This window comes from Ochotona princeps, chromosome 20 (assembly GCF_030435755.1).
Source record: "Ochotona princeps isolate mOchPri1 chromosome 20, mOchPri1.hap1, whole genome shotgun sequence".
Classification (NCBI taxonomy): domain Eukaryota; kingdom Metazoa; phylum Chordata; class Mammalia; order Lagomorpha; family Ochotonidae; genus Ochotona; species Ochotona princeps.
Window position 1 is genome coordinate 7,000,932 of NC_080851.1, and position 13,800 is coordinate 7,014,731.

The window sequence follows — 13,800 nt, forward strand, 5'->3', positions numbered from 1 at the left end:
CCTGAGCAACAGGAAGGACCAGAATTTCCCATTCAGCTGCTCTGGACGCTGCCCATTGACCTGCTGACCTGGCGACCTTGGGGTGTTTGGGGTTTCCCACCAGCCTCTGGGTGGGCGCGTCCCAGTCTGATAGCCTCCAGGAGCCTGAGGGCTGGCTCTGCTTCCAGTTGATTCTCATTCGGTGGAGTAACAGGGACAGATAACGGCGAGTCCCATCCCCCCTCCCACTGCCTGGGAGCCCTGGCTGCATCTGGGGCCCACCTAGTGACTGATGATGAGTTTTCCTTCCAGAGAAGCTCACCAGACACAGAACAGGAGCAAAATATGTTACCATATGGAGTTGTCTCTCTGGATCTTTGAGGGATTGGTTCTGGGATCTTTGAGAATTCCAGAATCTTCAAATGTTCAGATCCCTGACAAAATGGTGTGTGTGGGTGTTGGGGAAGAAGTCCTCTACACACTGTGTCCTTCTACACTTTGTCTGGATTACTTACAATACCCATTGCAGTCAGTGGGACCGTGTCATGTTATACAGGGGAAAGTGCGCATACCCAGTGCAGGTGCAGTTTTGTTCTGAACAGTTTTTAGTTTGTGACTGGTTCGGTCTGTGGATGGGCGACTCATGGATACAGAAGCCAACGGTACATACAACCGTACTGGCGTCTATCAGTTTTGTGTTTCTTTGTTCGTTTACTTGGATGGCAGCTAGAAACAGGGCAAGAGGTCTTGAGTTCACTGGTGGATATCTCAAATGCCTGCAGCCCCTGGGGCTGGGCCAGGCCAAAGCCAGGAGCCCAGAACTTAAACAGGAATCGCAGCCCTTGAGCCAGCACCACTGCCTCCCTGGGTGCCCAGTAGTGGCAGATAACATAAGAGCAGAGTTGAGATGCAAACCCAGGTGCTCCATTATGGGATGCAGGCTACACCAAATGCACAGGCTTGGTGTCCTGTCTATGCAGAAGGAGCTCCAAAGCTGGGCATGCTGGCTTAACGTTTAACCGTGATAACCAAAGGAGCACCCTCCCCCAAACGTGGCAGTCTAGAAACATGCCACCTCTCAGCCTGTCTTTCACACAGGCATCGACTTAAATTGCATGGACATGTCTGCCAGAGGCCTTGTCATATGGCTGGACCGTTCCCAACTCTTGTGAGCCAACCTTCTGTTTTCCTGGTTCTCAGCTCTCCCTAGAGCATCTTGTGGATCCAGCCCAGACCCCCTTGTCTTCCAAGAAATCTTTGCAAAGCCACTGGTGGCAATTAAATAGTTCGTTTCTGTATGCAGTGAAATCTCAGAACTTGCCAAACTAGCACACTGATTGTTTTAGGAGGAACTGTAGCTTCAGAAAGAGCCTTTGGCCACTCTTTTCTTTCATGCAGGAAGCAGTAAGTGTTAATTCTTCTGGGGAAGTGTCCTCCACATCACCAAGACTGGAAAACAGCCTTGCTCACCATAGACTCCTAGCTGGGGCTACTGTGAATCTGAATAAACAAACTCTTCTGAGTAACCTTTGTCCTCTGCCAGCTCCTAGATCACTGCTCCCTGGGTCTTAGTAACATCTTTGTTTTGATCTAGTTCAAATATCCATTGGTCTTGTAATTCCTGCATGGATTTATTGTTCTTTGTCTAAACTGTTTAGGAAAGTCATGAATTAGTCATTTCGGGACTTCTTGCAAAGACTGCCCCCCACTGCTCCCCAGGACATGAATATTTTATGGAGTTTTCATGCTTTTTTTCTCCCTTGATAGGTACTGCTTGTTTCCATTGGCTTCTTAGAATCCTCCCAAGAGCCTGTGCAAGAACTAAGCAATTGGGTCAATGTCTTGCTTGCCTACCGCAGTGTAGTTTGTATGTTCAACGTGCAGCCAGGAGACTTCACTTCTCAGGAGAGCTCTTTCGGGGGGGGGGGCTCCTCTTTGGGAATACAACTCCAAAGTTCCTGTTTTTGTCTGGACTTGCCCACCATACTGAGTGTGGCACTTGGCTTATCATCAGCTCGCAGTACTTAGTGTACTCACTATTCATGAGTCTACTGGCCATGATTGTGTTTGCAGGGACTGTGCTAGTCTCTACCAAGGCCAGAGAAAACTTATAAACCTATGTGGCTTCCATGGCATCTGCTTTTCCCAGGTTGAAGACTGACAAGCCAGAGAAGAATCTCTGTAGGGCAAAAAGGCTCACAGGTGGGTTCTGTGATGAATTGGGCAACATCTGGATTTAAGTTTTACAGGCACAAAACTTGATCCTTAGCACGCTGGCTGTGACACTAATGGTGACAACTAGAACGCAGGCTTGTTCCCTGTGGTGTATAAGGCAGATAGTTGCAGAGAACTGGTTTTAGGCCACCAAACATTCTAGTCACCACATGTTCCTCTTGCAAGTGCAGCCCCTGAAAATCATGTTATATCCAGAAAGCTGCTGGATAAGACAGGGGAGTAACCAGCTTCACTGGTTAAGAGTAACCTGTGTCCATGGTGGTCTATTTGTCACCAGACACAGATGGCTGGGATCTGTGCACTGGGTCATTGTGGTTTCTGAATGGTGATAGGATCCACTCTGAGTTGAAATAATGGACAACCATACATCCACATGCTGCCCTCAACTAATAACAGAAATGGTACTTTAATCACTTGTCATGTTTAGGTGGATGAAAAATCTTGAAGCCCAATTATTGTGAGAGGCAGATATATTTCAGTTCTGTAAGCTTGTTTTTCTTTGTTGTTCTTTTGCTTCAGGCAACCAGAGTCCTAGCAAAGGAAGATTAAATTACTGAGATATGAGAGAAAAATTGCCTTTATTAGTAGTAAACTTAAGAGACACTTGGCTTATTTATGTTTTGGTTTAAAGATTTATTTCCAACTGAGGCCTAGCAGGGACACACAATTCATAAACTTTCTTAGTCTTTCCTTAAACCCTTGCTGTAGGGGAAAATTAAGCTTCCCAAAGATGCCAGCAACCTGAATAGCAGGAGGAGTTGCTGTTGGCAGGACTGCTCTTTCTTGCTGTGGTCTTACTGACAGAACCCCAGGGAGATTTTCCCAGATGTTTAGGGATTTCCATGTTCACTGGGCTGCTGAGACTTGCTGATGACTTCTTTACTCACCAGCCCACTACCCCAAAGCCACCAAAAGGCAGATGCTCAGTAGGTCGGTGAAATAGGTCTACAACCAGTGTTCACTAAGCTTCATCAAGTGATTCACTAAAAGGGCTTTTTACATTGGAGTCATCTCTCCTGGTCCTTTTTTTTTCAGGGTCTCCCCTCTGCACTGTCTTAGGTCTTGGCTTCTTTGCTTCCTCTAGCACTCACCTTACCACTACTAAAAAAGAAGTTTTTAAAATTTTTATTTGGAAGCAGAGAGAGAGGGAGGAGAGAAGAGGAGAGGAGGGAAGGAGAAAGCAGAGAAGAGGGAAAGGGAGGAGAGGGGAGAGGAGGGGAAGGAGAGTGGAGGGGAAGGGTGGGGAAAGGAGAGGAGAGAGAATCTTCACTCTGCTGGTTCACTCTCCTAAATGCCTCCAGCAGCTGGGACAGGGCCACGCCAGGAGCCAGGAACCCTATCTGGACATGGACAGCAGGGACTCACGGAACTGAGCTTGTGCCTGCTGCCTCTTAAGCTCTGAATGACCAGGATACTGGACTGGAGTGGAGGAAGGACTTGACCTCGGGCACTGATAAGAGATTCAAGCATTTTGAGTGGCAGATGAACCCTTGCCCAAGGGATGCCCTCCATCACACTTTATTATTGGATGGGCTTCCAACAAATACTGGTCCTGGCGGTGACTTGATCTGTTATTAGCATGTTGTGTATGAGAACTCATTGACTGAAGGATTCACCTACTTCCTGGCTTTGAGAAAAATATATATAATAGGAGATTTCCTAAAGGACTGTAACCAATGAAATTAATATCTATTCATGGATATTTCAGGAATCCTGGAACAGGCATTTGAATGACTTCTGTTTTCCTAGCATTTGGAGCTGGACTACAGTAAGGCAAGGGAGGAGGCGAGAACATTGAAGTTGAGGAGCTGTTCACATTGAAAAGTTACTCTGCATGAGTCCAAAAACGTGTGTCTCAGGTTTGGCTACACTGGTGTCTCCCTGGCTCCCTCCCTCGTGGCTCTGCAGTATCCCCATTCCTTTCAGCTAACTACAGCTTTCCTTTCCTTTCCTGCATACTCTGGCACTATCTTGGAGCTGGTGTTAAGGTTCAGGTGAGGTTCTGTGGGATCTGACAAGTGGCAGGTGATTCAGGACTGGCTCATGAAAGCAAAGAAATTGTCCATGCTGATTGGTTTACTGGCAGCATGTGATCTGGTATGGGCCAATAGGAATCCTTTAGGTAACAACTCAGGGAGCCACATATTCTTTTCTGAAGGCTGCTCATTTACTTGGTCCCTAGAAGGAGACAGGGAGCCTGAGAAATAAAGCTGCTTCAGGGGAAAAGAGAGCAAAGAGAGGGGAAGAGACTGAATTCTGAAAATGTTGGACCTCATACCTGAAGACAGCTGTCTTCCTCCTCAGCTTTTTAATTCCATAAGTGATTTGTGGGGTGACTGGAGGCTGGTTTGTGTCAAAGTGAGTTAAGCAGCCACCTGCAATGCCATCATCTCTATGAATGCTGGTTGCTACACTTCCAATCCACTTCCTTGCTAGCACACCTGGGAAAACTGCTGCAGATGGCTCAAGTACTTGGGGTCCTGCCGCCCATGTCCACTTGGGCTGTGCTAATGAAGCTCCTGGCTTCTGGCTTTGACCCTGACCAGCCCCAGCGGTAGAAGGCCATTTGTGGAGTAAACCAGGTGGTAGTTGCGTCTCTCCCTCCCGATCGCTCTGTAGCTCTGCCTTGCAGATAAACACATTTGTTTAAGTTGGGTATCTGTTGTTTGTGTAGTCCTGATGGAGAGGAGTTTTAGATACTTGGTAGGGTGAGGACCCGTGTGCAGTTCTGCCTGTTTGATCATACTGCCACTGAGGTGGCTTCGTCACAGAGCAGTCATATGAGGACAGTGTTCATTGTTGAAAACAAACAAAAAAAAAACTTAAATTTTTTTTTGTAGATTTGGGGCTGGAGTAAACAATTCCTGTGTCTAAAATTTCTCAGCGGCTTCCCAGCACATTTGGAAATTCAATTTCCTGTCTCAAAAAGCATATTTTTCTATTTCTTTCTTATTCTCCTGAGAAGTAGACAAATAGAATCTCTCTCCTCCCTTCCCCTCTCCCATGAAACTAAAAGGGGTTAGGGAAGGGAACAAGCCAGTGACCTGCTTGTGCCCAATTTCCAGTATTCCTGCCAGCCACACCAGGAAGCAAAAGCAAGCAACATTTTACCTCCCACACATACCCAAAGTCAGTCCTGATGGGAACCTGTGCCAGACGCTGACATGGGCGGAGTTCCTGGATGCTGGCTCCTGGGGCATTTGGGGAAGAAAGCAGTGGGTGGGAACTCTCCCTCTGTCTCTCTGCTTGTCTTTCAGATAAATAAGCAAATGAATTTAATTATGAATTCACCGATGAAGCTGAGAGGTGAGGGACAGCTGGAGCTCTCGTAGGATTGAGAATGGGCGGAATCCTTGCCTTGTGATCTGGGTCTCGCTCCTCCTCAGATCACAAGGCAGGCTTGCTACTGAGCATGAGCGGTGGAAATCTGGAGCTGGCCCTGGCCCTGGCCATGCCGGTGACCTCCGAGGAGCTCCCTGGGGTGATGTAGTCAGAGAAAAAGGTAGTCAAGCTGGTCTGAAGAGCCATAGAGAATTTAAGTTTATTTTTCAATAAATGCATCTGATATTTTTAGAAATAGTCTTTTGGGAATTCAAAAACTGGGGCTAGGCCATCCCCGTTTCGCTTCAGCCTTCTGGGCTGCTAGCACGATGTGTTGGTTGGTGTTACTACAGTTCCGTGACAGCCGATCTGTGCCTCGTGCCTGGAAGTGATCGCTTGTGGGATTTTTCTGCACAAGAGGAAACTGGAAAAATAAAGAGTGAATGTAAATCTGTTAGCTTTGAATGGAATTAGCAGTGAAGTCAGCATAAAGCAGATCCTAGGAGGAAAAGCAATATTTAAAAATACAGAAACAATAGGCCATTTTTTCCTGTGTGTTTTGACTATTTTTGAAGATCAGTACTTTCTCAGTCATTTTTTTCCCTTGAAATTGCCTTCAAAGTGAATATATCATGCTGGTAAAATTAATTAAAGATATTTGGTAGTACCTAATCTAGCTAATTGATTTTTCTTCCCAGATTATGTGAAAGACAACTGATTTAACTACTATATGTTATTTTGGGTTAAATAAAATTTAATTAGATACTTATTAATGTTGTAAAAGATTTAGTTACTTGAAAGAGTTGCAGGGAGAACAGGAGAGAGAGATGGCTCATCATGTTTATCACTTGTCTTTACTCTGGAACTCAAGAGCCACGAGGACAAAGATTTTTCCTGTACTTTGTGCCCCAGTGAGCTGGTACCACTTGGAATGATAAATGGGTCTCACAAACATTGCTGAATGCTTAAGCAAATGACTGGCTTGAAGGAAAGGCAGTGGACTGCTGGAAGCCCGGGGAATCAGTGTGTAGAAATGTATGATCTCTGAAGTCTTTCGTGTGAAGAGCTGGGTGCTGGATGGGGTTCAGCCTTGGCTTCTGCAGCCACACCAGGTTTCTGAACTAAGTGCGTGAGCCGAGGGCCAAGCATCTCTCGGGTTAGAATTGCTCAGCAGAGGCCAAATGTGTCTGGCCACTCTTTCTGTTGTTTTCCAGGAGCCTTTTTTTTTTGTTGTTAAAGGGATCATTTTTCATCTGTAACCTTTTCCCTCAGTGTTTTCCCCCTAACCACAGCAGAGGTGTAGGAAGTGCTTCAGTATTAGGGGCCGTTGCTTCGCAAGCAGCTGTGGGCAGGTCCCATGGTCATTCTGCAGACCTGTCTCCCTGTGCTGTGGGGAGACACAGCTGCTGGAGGAGTGTGAGTCTGCAGGGCCAGCCTGTCTGTTTTGTTATGACTGTTTGGTAGAGTGCCCTTGACATGTGGTCTCAATTGGCCTGCGTAAGAGAACAATTTAATCAGTAAAAGATGGAAGTGGAGAAAAACAAAATAAATGACTTACTCTGCCAACCCCCTTATGTATCGGCTTTGATTGGGCTGTGGAATGTTTGGGAATATTTTGAGTCTGTGCTTTTAAACATTTTAAAAACCTATACAAAATTTCTGTGCTAGATTTTATGCCTGAGAAAGGCTATGAAGGAGACATCTTTAGAGGCAATGGTGAGGTAGGTTGTAATTTTTTATGATATTCAAATATGAATTAATTAAAGCCCTAAATCAAGCCATTTTAATACTGAATTTAAATGCGGAGCCCTTTATGACTGCACTGATTCTCCAAAACGACGTTCCTGGAAACAGAAATATTTTACCTGAACACTAGAAATGTCAATAGAGAAGTTTGTGAAACCTCATCCAATCCACTTGATGGGAATCAGGAAATGATGCGGCTCAGGGGAGGAGGGCTGACACTTGTCACCCTTGAGCTCCCACCTCTTCTCAAAGCGTGGACAATGAAGCTTCATTTGTCCAGAGGGAAGGAAGGGATAGAAAAGACCCAGGAACCTTCACCTGCTTTGTTCCAGTTTATGGACAGCACTTTCAAGTGTTTCCTTCAAGCTCTCACATAGGGATATTGTAATAAAACACTAATATTATACTATAATACTATAGTAGCAAGAATAATGATTATCTGTTAAGAAGTACATCTCTGAATACAGTGAACAAACAGATCAATACCTTTGCACACATTCTTTGCCTCTTAGGAGCAGGATATGTCTTCCATTTTGGAGGCATAGAAAATACTTCTGAAGTTGAAGGTGTGGAAAAAGTCACATCTACATATCTTGGCCTCTCGATTTAAAGATCTTAGGATGTGCTAAGGGCATTGAATCACAAAGTGAATATCCACATTTGGATCCCGTAGCCTCTCCTTTTACACAGTACGATGAGGAGTATTGAGTTACCCCATTCCGATTCCACTGTTTCTCCATTGTACTATGTTCTAATTATCTTAGAACTAACTATGTCAACATAGAAGCATTAGTTTACAAGAACTGGCTATGTATCACTAGGTGAACTATATATCATTTGAGACTCAGAGTTAGTTTAGGCACAGATATACACAGCATATCTTTTGCAGTTCAGTCATGGCTCCAGCGTGGGTTGGATAATAATTGGCCTGTTTCCTTAAAGAGTTGGGAACACCCTTAGGCAGTAGTGACTAAGGGGCTATGTGTCTTCATCTTGTTGCTAAGACCTATTCTGGTCTACACCCCACACTGCCGACCTGGACATATCTCATTGCAGAGTTGATTGCTGGGAATTCCTGGTTTGTGTCTATAATTGCTCAGAGTTGTCCTTGAAATACTTGAACTTTCCATTTCACCTACCCAGGCCACATCAGTTCTATTTCTTTTCTGTAGCTGCTTTTACTCGCTGTGTTTCTGCAGTGCCGGTGGTTTATAATATACAGTTTCGGAGGCCACATACATGCACAAAATGGAAAAACCTACTGATGCTGTCTGCAAGAATAAAATGTTTTATGTTCTGTGTTGCCTTGGGTCATCTTATACAATAATTTCTGTGGCTGTAAAGAGTGTGGGTTTTTAAGGGACTTGGGTGTAGCGGGTTAAATTGTATCATGTAATAAATGTCCTAGTCAGGAAACTGTGCATGTTACCTTAATTAGAAGCAGGGAATTTTCATATGTAATTAGGTAAGGATTTCAACCTGAGATCATTCTGGTTGTAGGGCAACTATAAATCAAATGGTTGGTGTCCTTACAAGGGAATAAAGGGACAACTCCAAGATGTAGAACAAAGGTGACCTTGGGAGGACAGTTATAGGAGTTATGCAGCCCCACAACGAGATTGTAAAAGGTGGAATCATGGCGTGAATCTCCCTTCCAGGCCTTCAGAATCAGCCCTGACAGCTTCTTGCTTTGGACTTCTGGCCTCTAACACTGAGAGAAACATTTCTGTTGTTTTATGTTAGAATAGTTCTAGGAAGAGAACACACTTGATCTTAGGTGGAAAAACAAGTTTTGGCTTGAGCAATGGCATGAAGGTCCTATTCTGCCAGCCCTGGCTCTGCCTTTATGGTTATTTCTTGTGTCGCACATGATCAGAATTGCCTTTTGGCTGAGTGAAGGCCTATTTGTCCCATCCTGTACAGCACAAAGAACCCAATACCCACACCAACAATTAGCCAGTCGACTAAAGATCTGCACTCTCTTATTTTGGTGCAAAAATTTGAAATCTTTATGTATTTTTTACTTAATATGTACTTCCCATGGGCTCTTTGAAGTCTGTTTTATATTATTCTGAGGGGTCCACGTGCCTCATCAGACTACCAGAGCAGTGTATGACACACAGGTGGTTGGCCCTCAGCTCTTGGAGATAAAGACAATTAAGGACTGAGATCACAAAGTCACTTACTCCTTTAGGAAACTGGGCTCCTTAACACATTTCCTGTCAAGGGCACAGAAGATTCAGAATGTTCTGTCCTTCTGTTTTCTTTAATTATTTTACATTTTGTGTCACAACTTTTTGCTCCGTGGAACGGGTTTGATGAGATTTTCTGCCACGGGGCATGAGGTGATACTCATCAGTCAGTTCCAGTGTTGCATGCCGGAGAAGCTTCTGCTGTGCCTTGTGCTTGCCCTGACCTTACCTGCCTCCTCGCTGGGCATGGGAAGGAGGCTCCTCTTAGAACGCTGCTGCTGCTGGAAGACCTGAGGCCGTTTTCTAGGAAACCAGTGACCGAGGAGGAAGGGCAGGTGAAGGGGTGTTGTGGGATGTCCGTTATGGCAAGGTCCTCTGTCATGTGTCTGTGGCTCTCTCAATGCCAAGTGGATGGGCCTGGCTTTCTGCTGGTAGGTAGCCCTAAGCTACCATAGACATGGTCTATCGTGGTCTTCCTCATCTCTCATCAAGGCAATGTTGTTTTTTGCATTGCTGGTCTCTGGGTTCCTTGCACAGCCACAGTTAGGTCTTCAACACAAGTCACCACAGGACAGGAGAAGGGCTCAGGAGAGTTCTCCACCCTTGGTGTTCCCGGTTCCCTGGCCACCCCAGAGGCCTGGCCCAGTCACAGCTATGGCCACAGGGGAGTAAAACAGTGAATGGAAGATGCCGCTTTTTATCTCTCCTTTCTCTGTCACTCTGTTCTAATCTTTAAAAAAAAAGTAACCCAACCTCTATTTTTCTTTCCTCTTCTTTCCTTTCTTCAGGCTACCACATCTCAATAAATATGCCAGCATTCACTGGGCTTACACAGTTTCTGAAATATTAGTATTGAAGAGCATGGCTTTGACTAATGGAGGCCACCTCAAATTCAGTGAAATGAAATAGGATTTAGGGCTAAGGATGTAGCTGGATCTCCAAGGCCTGGAGCAGGGAGTGCACAACCAGCAGGCGCCTCCGTGTCTCTGGGCTTTGGCTTTCTTGTGCTGCTGCGTCCTCCTTTTCCGCGTGTGTTGTCGCTAGCCTTGTGCCGAGGGCAGAGTGTGCTCACCCACAGCTCCTGAGTTCACAAGCTTCACTTCCCTGTGAAGGGACAGAGTCCCCATATCTTAGTTCTGAGTGCCAGCCTTCCTTTAGAACACCTGATTTTTCATTTGGGACCAGTATACACTTGAGGGCCAATTAAGTAGGGCTTGAGAATAGAGGTTACACAGTATATAGCATGGCTGCCTGTGGCTGAGCATCCTACAATGATGATGAGGGGGAGGATCACTCTTAAAGAAAGATGAGAAGGTAAATACTTTTAGAATTGAGAGGAATTCCCAAAGTGGATTCAGCCACAACCAAGGGACTTAGTAGTGAGAGACCAAAAAACTGGCTCACTCACACCCACACGGCCTAAAGTAATTGCTGAACTGAACTAATTCTTGACAATATTCTGAAATATAAGTTGCAAATAACACATCACATATGTTTTTTTGCTTGTGTTAAGATACTTGATTATTACTGAAAGATATTTTAAGAACTTGGGAGTGAAAGAATTCACAATTTTGCTTTATATATAAATTATAAAGCTAGTCCTTGCAAAGAGCAGCAGATTTCCTAGGCCAATACAGCTGAACTTTAAAATCTGTATGTGCTAATCTATCTAATGGGTGGGTGTGTAAGAGGGTCAGTTAGACTAAAACTTTGATCACTCAGTGATTGATTCAATCAACCATGCTTCCAATGCTCCCTGTTCCAAGAACTCTGTGATTATTTAATCAGCACTTCTCCCCTCTTCTGATCTCCTCTGTCATTTGTTCAGTGCCTTGCCCAACTACTAGGCTACCAAATGTAATCAGCAGGCTTGAACTGACAGAAAGATGCAACACAGCTGCTGTTCGCTGCTCGTGGATGTGAAGAGCGCAATGGGAAGTACAGTTCAAAAGCTGTGGCAGCGACCAGGACAACGTTACCTGTTTTCTTCTGTCTCCACCTACTAAGGTCTGTACAACCCCGAAGGCCGTAGCCAGGCCTCTGGAGGGGATCCACATCCTCTCCCAGGCTGAGCAGCTCTGCACTAGGCTTTTGCAGTGTGGACACATGTTGGGCTTCCCCTTCACTTGGTGTGGGTTGCCTCATCCGTCTCTGTGTTCTGTCACAACACATATGACTGGAGTAAATTCATTCGTCATCTGTTCCTCTCAGCCCTCGGGCCAGCTCAGCTTAGCCAACCACATTCCTGAACCTATGGCTGGGATGATTCCTTTCGTGAATTTTTTTTTTTGAAGTTGTACTATACAGAAGCCTACAGGGCTTATCTTACAAATTCCTTTTTAAAAAGACTTATGTAGATTACAGGGAAAAGGAGAAACAGAGATAGATCTTCCATTCACTGATTCATTCCTCAAATGGTTGCAGCAACTGGATCTGGGTGGGTCTGAAACCAGGAGCCAGATCTCCCATGCAGGTGCTCAAGGACTTGAGCCATCTTCCACTGCTTTTCCAGGCCATTAACAGAGAGCTGGAGCAAAGTGGAGCAGTGGGGACATGAACCGGTGCCCATGTGAGATGTTGGCCCCACAGGGGGGAGGATTAGCCTTTAAATTTCTGTGTTAATCCCTCTATAAGCACTTTCCCCCCATAACATCCATTTGAAAATGTAAAACCAGTGTCTGCCTTCAACAATAGGCTATGCACACACATACACTAATTCAGAGCATGCAATATCCCTTTCATTTTCCAACAACCTCTGAAATTCCTGCATTCCCCGAGGTATGGAATACGATACAAGCTATTGAATATGTTATACGTGCATTTTGTGCATGTGTGTTTTACTAGTTTATTTTTTCCATCTAGAGGATTTACAAAATACACATTTAAAAGATTATAAAGGGAGTGGGCTTTTGGCATGGTGGTCAAGCCACTTCTTGAGTTTAAGCACTTTTTTCACTGTGTTGTAACAGTACATGCTCTAACAGACTGCACCTTTATTTAACAGTTGGACCATGAAGGATTTTTGTGGTTCTTTTAGGTACTAGAGTCTGTCCCTCAAAGGTGCTTAGGTAGCATAGCAGTAGGGTCCCTCTCCCAATGGATGTAGAGTAGTTGATGGAATTCACTAGTGGATTCAGTGGTTAGGTCTTACACAGAAAGTAACATCACATGGTGGATCAAATAAATGCATGAGCTCTAGGCTTTGGCTCAATCCAGGATCTGACACTTAACAGCTGTGTGACCAGGGTCAAGTTCCCAGGTTTCTCTGTGCCTGAGTTTATTCTTCCGTAAAATGGAATATTAATGATGCCTATCTCTTAGAGTTGTAAGAAATATCACTAAAGCATTTATAACAGTGCCTGGCTCTTAACAGATTCTCAGCAAATGTCATGTATTACTGTGAAAAACGTTTCCAACACATGAGCACTTCATTCAGCAAACTGAGGACAAAGACAAGAACGCAATGTGGCATTTTACTGAACTTTAATAAAGTCTTTATTTGCTATTCTTTCCATGTATCCTCATATTTCATTTATATGTATTTTAAAAATTATTTATTTATTTGAAAGACCATTATAGAAGAGGGAGAGGAGGAGGGAAAGAGACAGAAATAGAGAGAGAAAGATGTACCATATGCTGGTTCACTCCCTACATGAATGCAACAGGAAGCCAGGAACCGGGAGCTTTTTGGGCCATTTCTGCTGTTTTCCCAGGCATGTTTGTAGACAGCTGGATTAGAAATAGAGCAGTTGGGACTCAAACCAATGTCCGTATGTGATACTAGTGCTGTAGGCAGTGGCTTTACTCACTATACCATAGGCCCAGCTCCCACCTCTGTATTTTTACAATATTTACATTGAAAGAGTTATGGCCTGAGAACGAGATTTTTTTTTTTCATTATCTGATTCACTCCCTGAATACTTAGAATAGCCAGGGATGTATTAAATCCAAAATCTCTCCTGCCAACCTTGTGAAGACTTCTTGCTGTATGCTATAATTTGGTCATGGTTGTGTATAATATGACCTAACTGAAGTGGTTTGAGTTGCTTTGTCCTTGTATTCTAGGGATATTTGTTTTTCTTTAGCTGTTTATAGATAAAGTTGGGTGCTACCAAGCAGAACTGCATAATTCTTCATTATAATTCTTTTTCCAAAAAATTAATTTTGGTACTAGACTAAGACAGAGGCTCAAAATATGCCTTATTTATTGACTTAGCTTAACCACTTTAGCTCAGGTGTGTGCACAGTCAACCTTAAGTTTTAAGCGTTTTCTCATTTCTTAAGTCATAGTATTTTTTTTTTTTTACAGACTCTATTTGGGAAATCC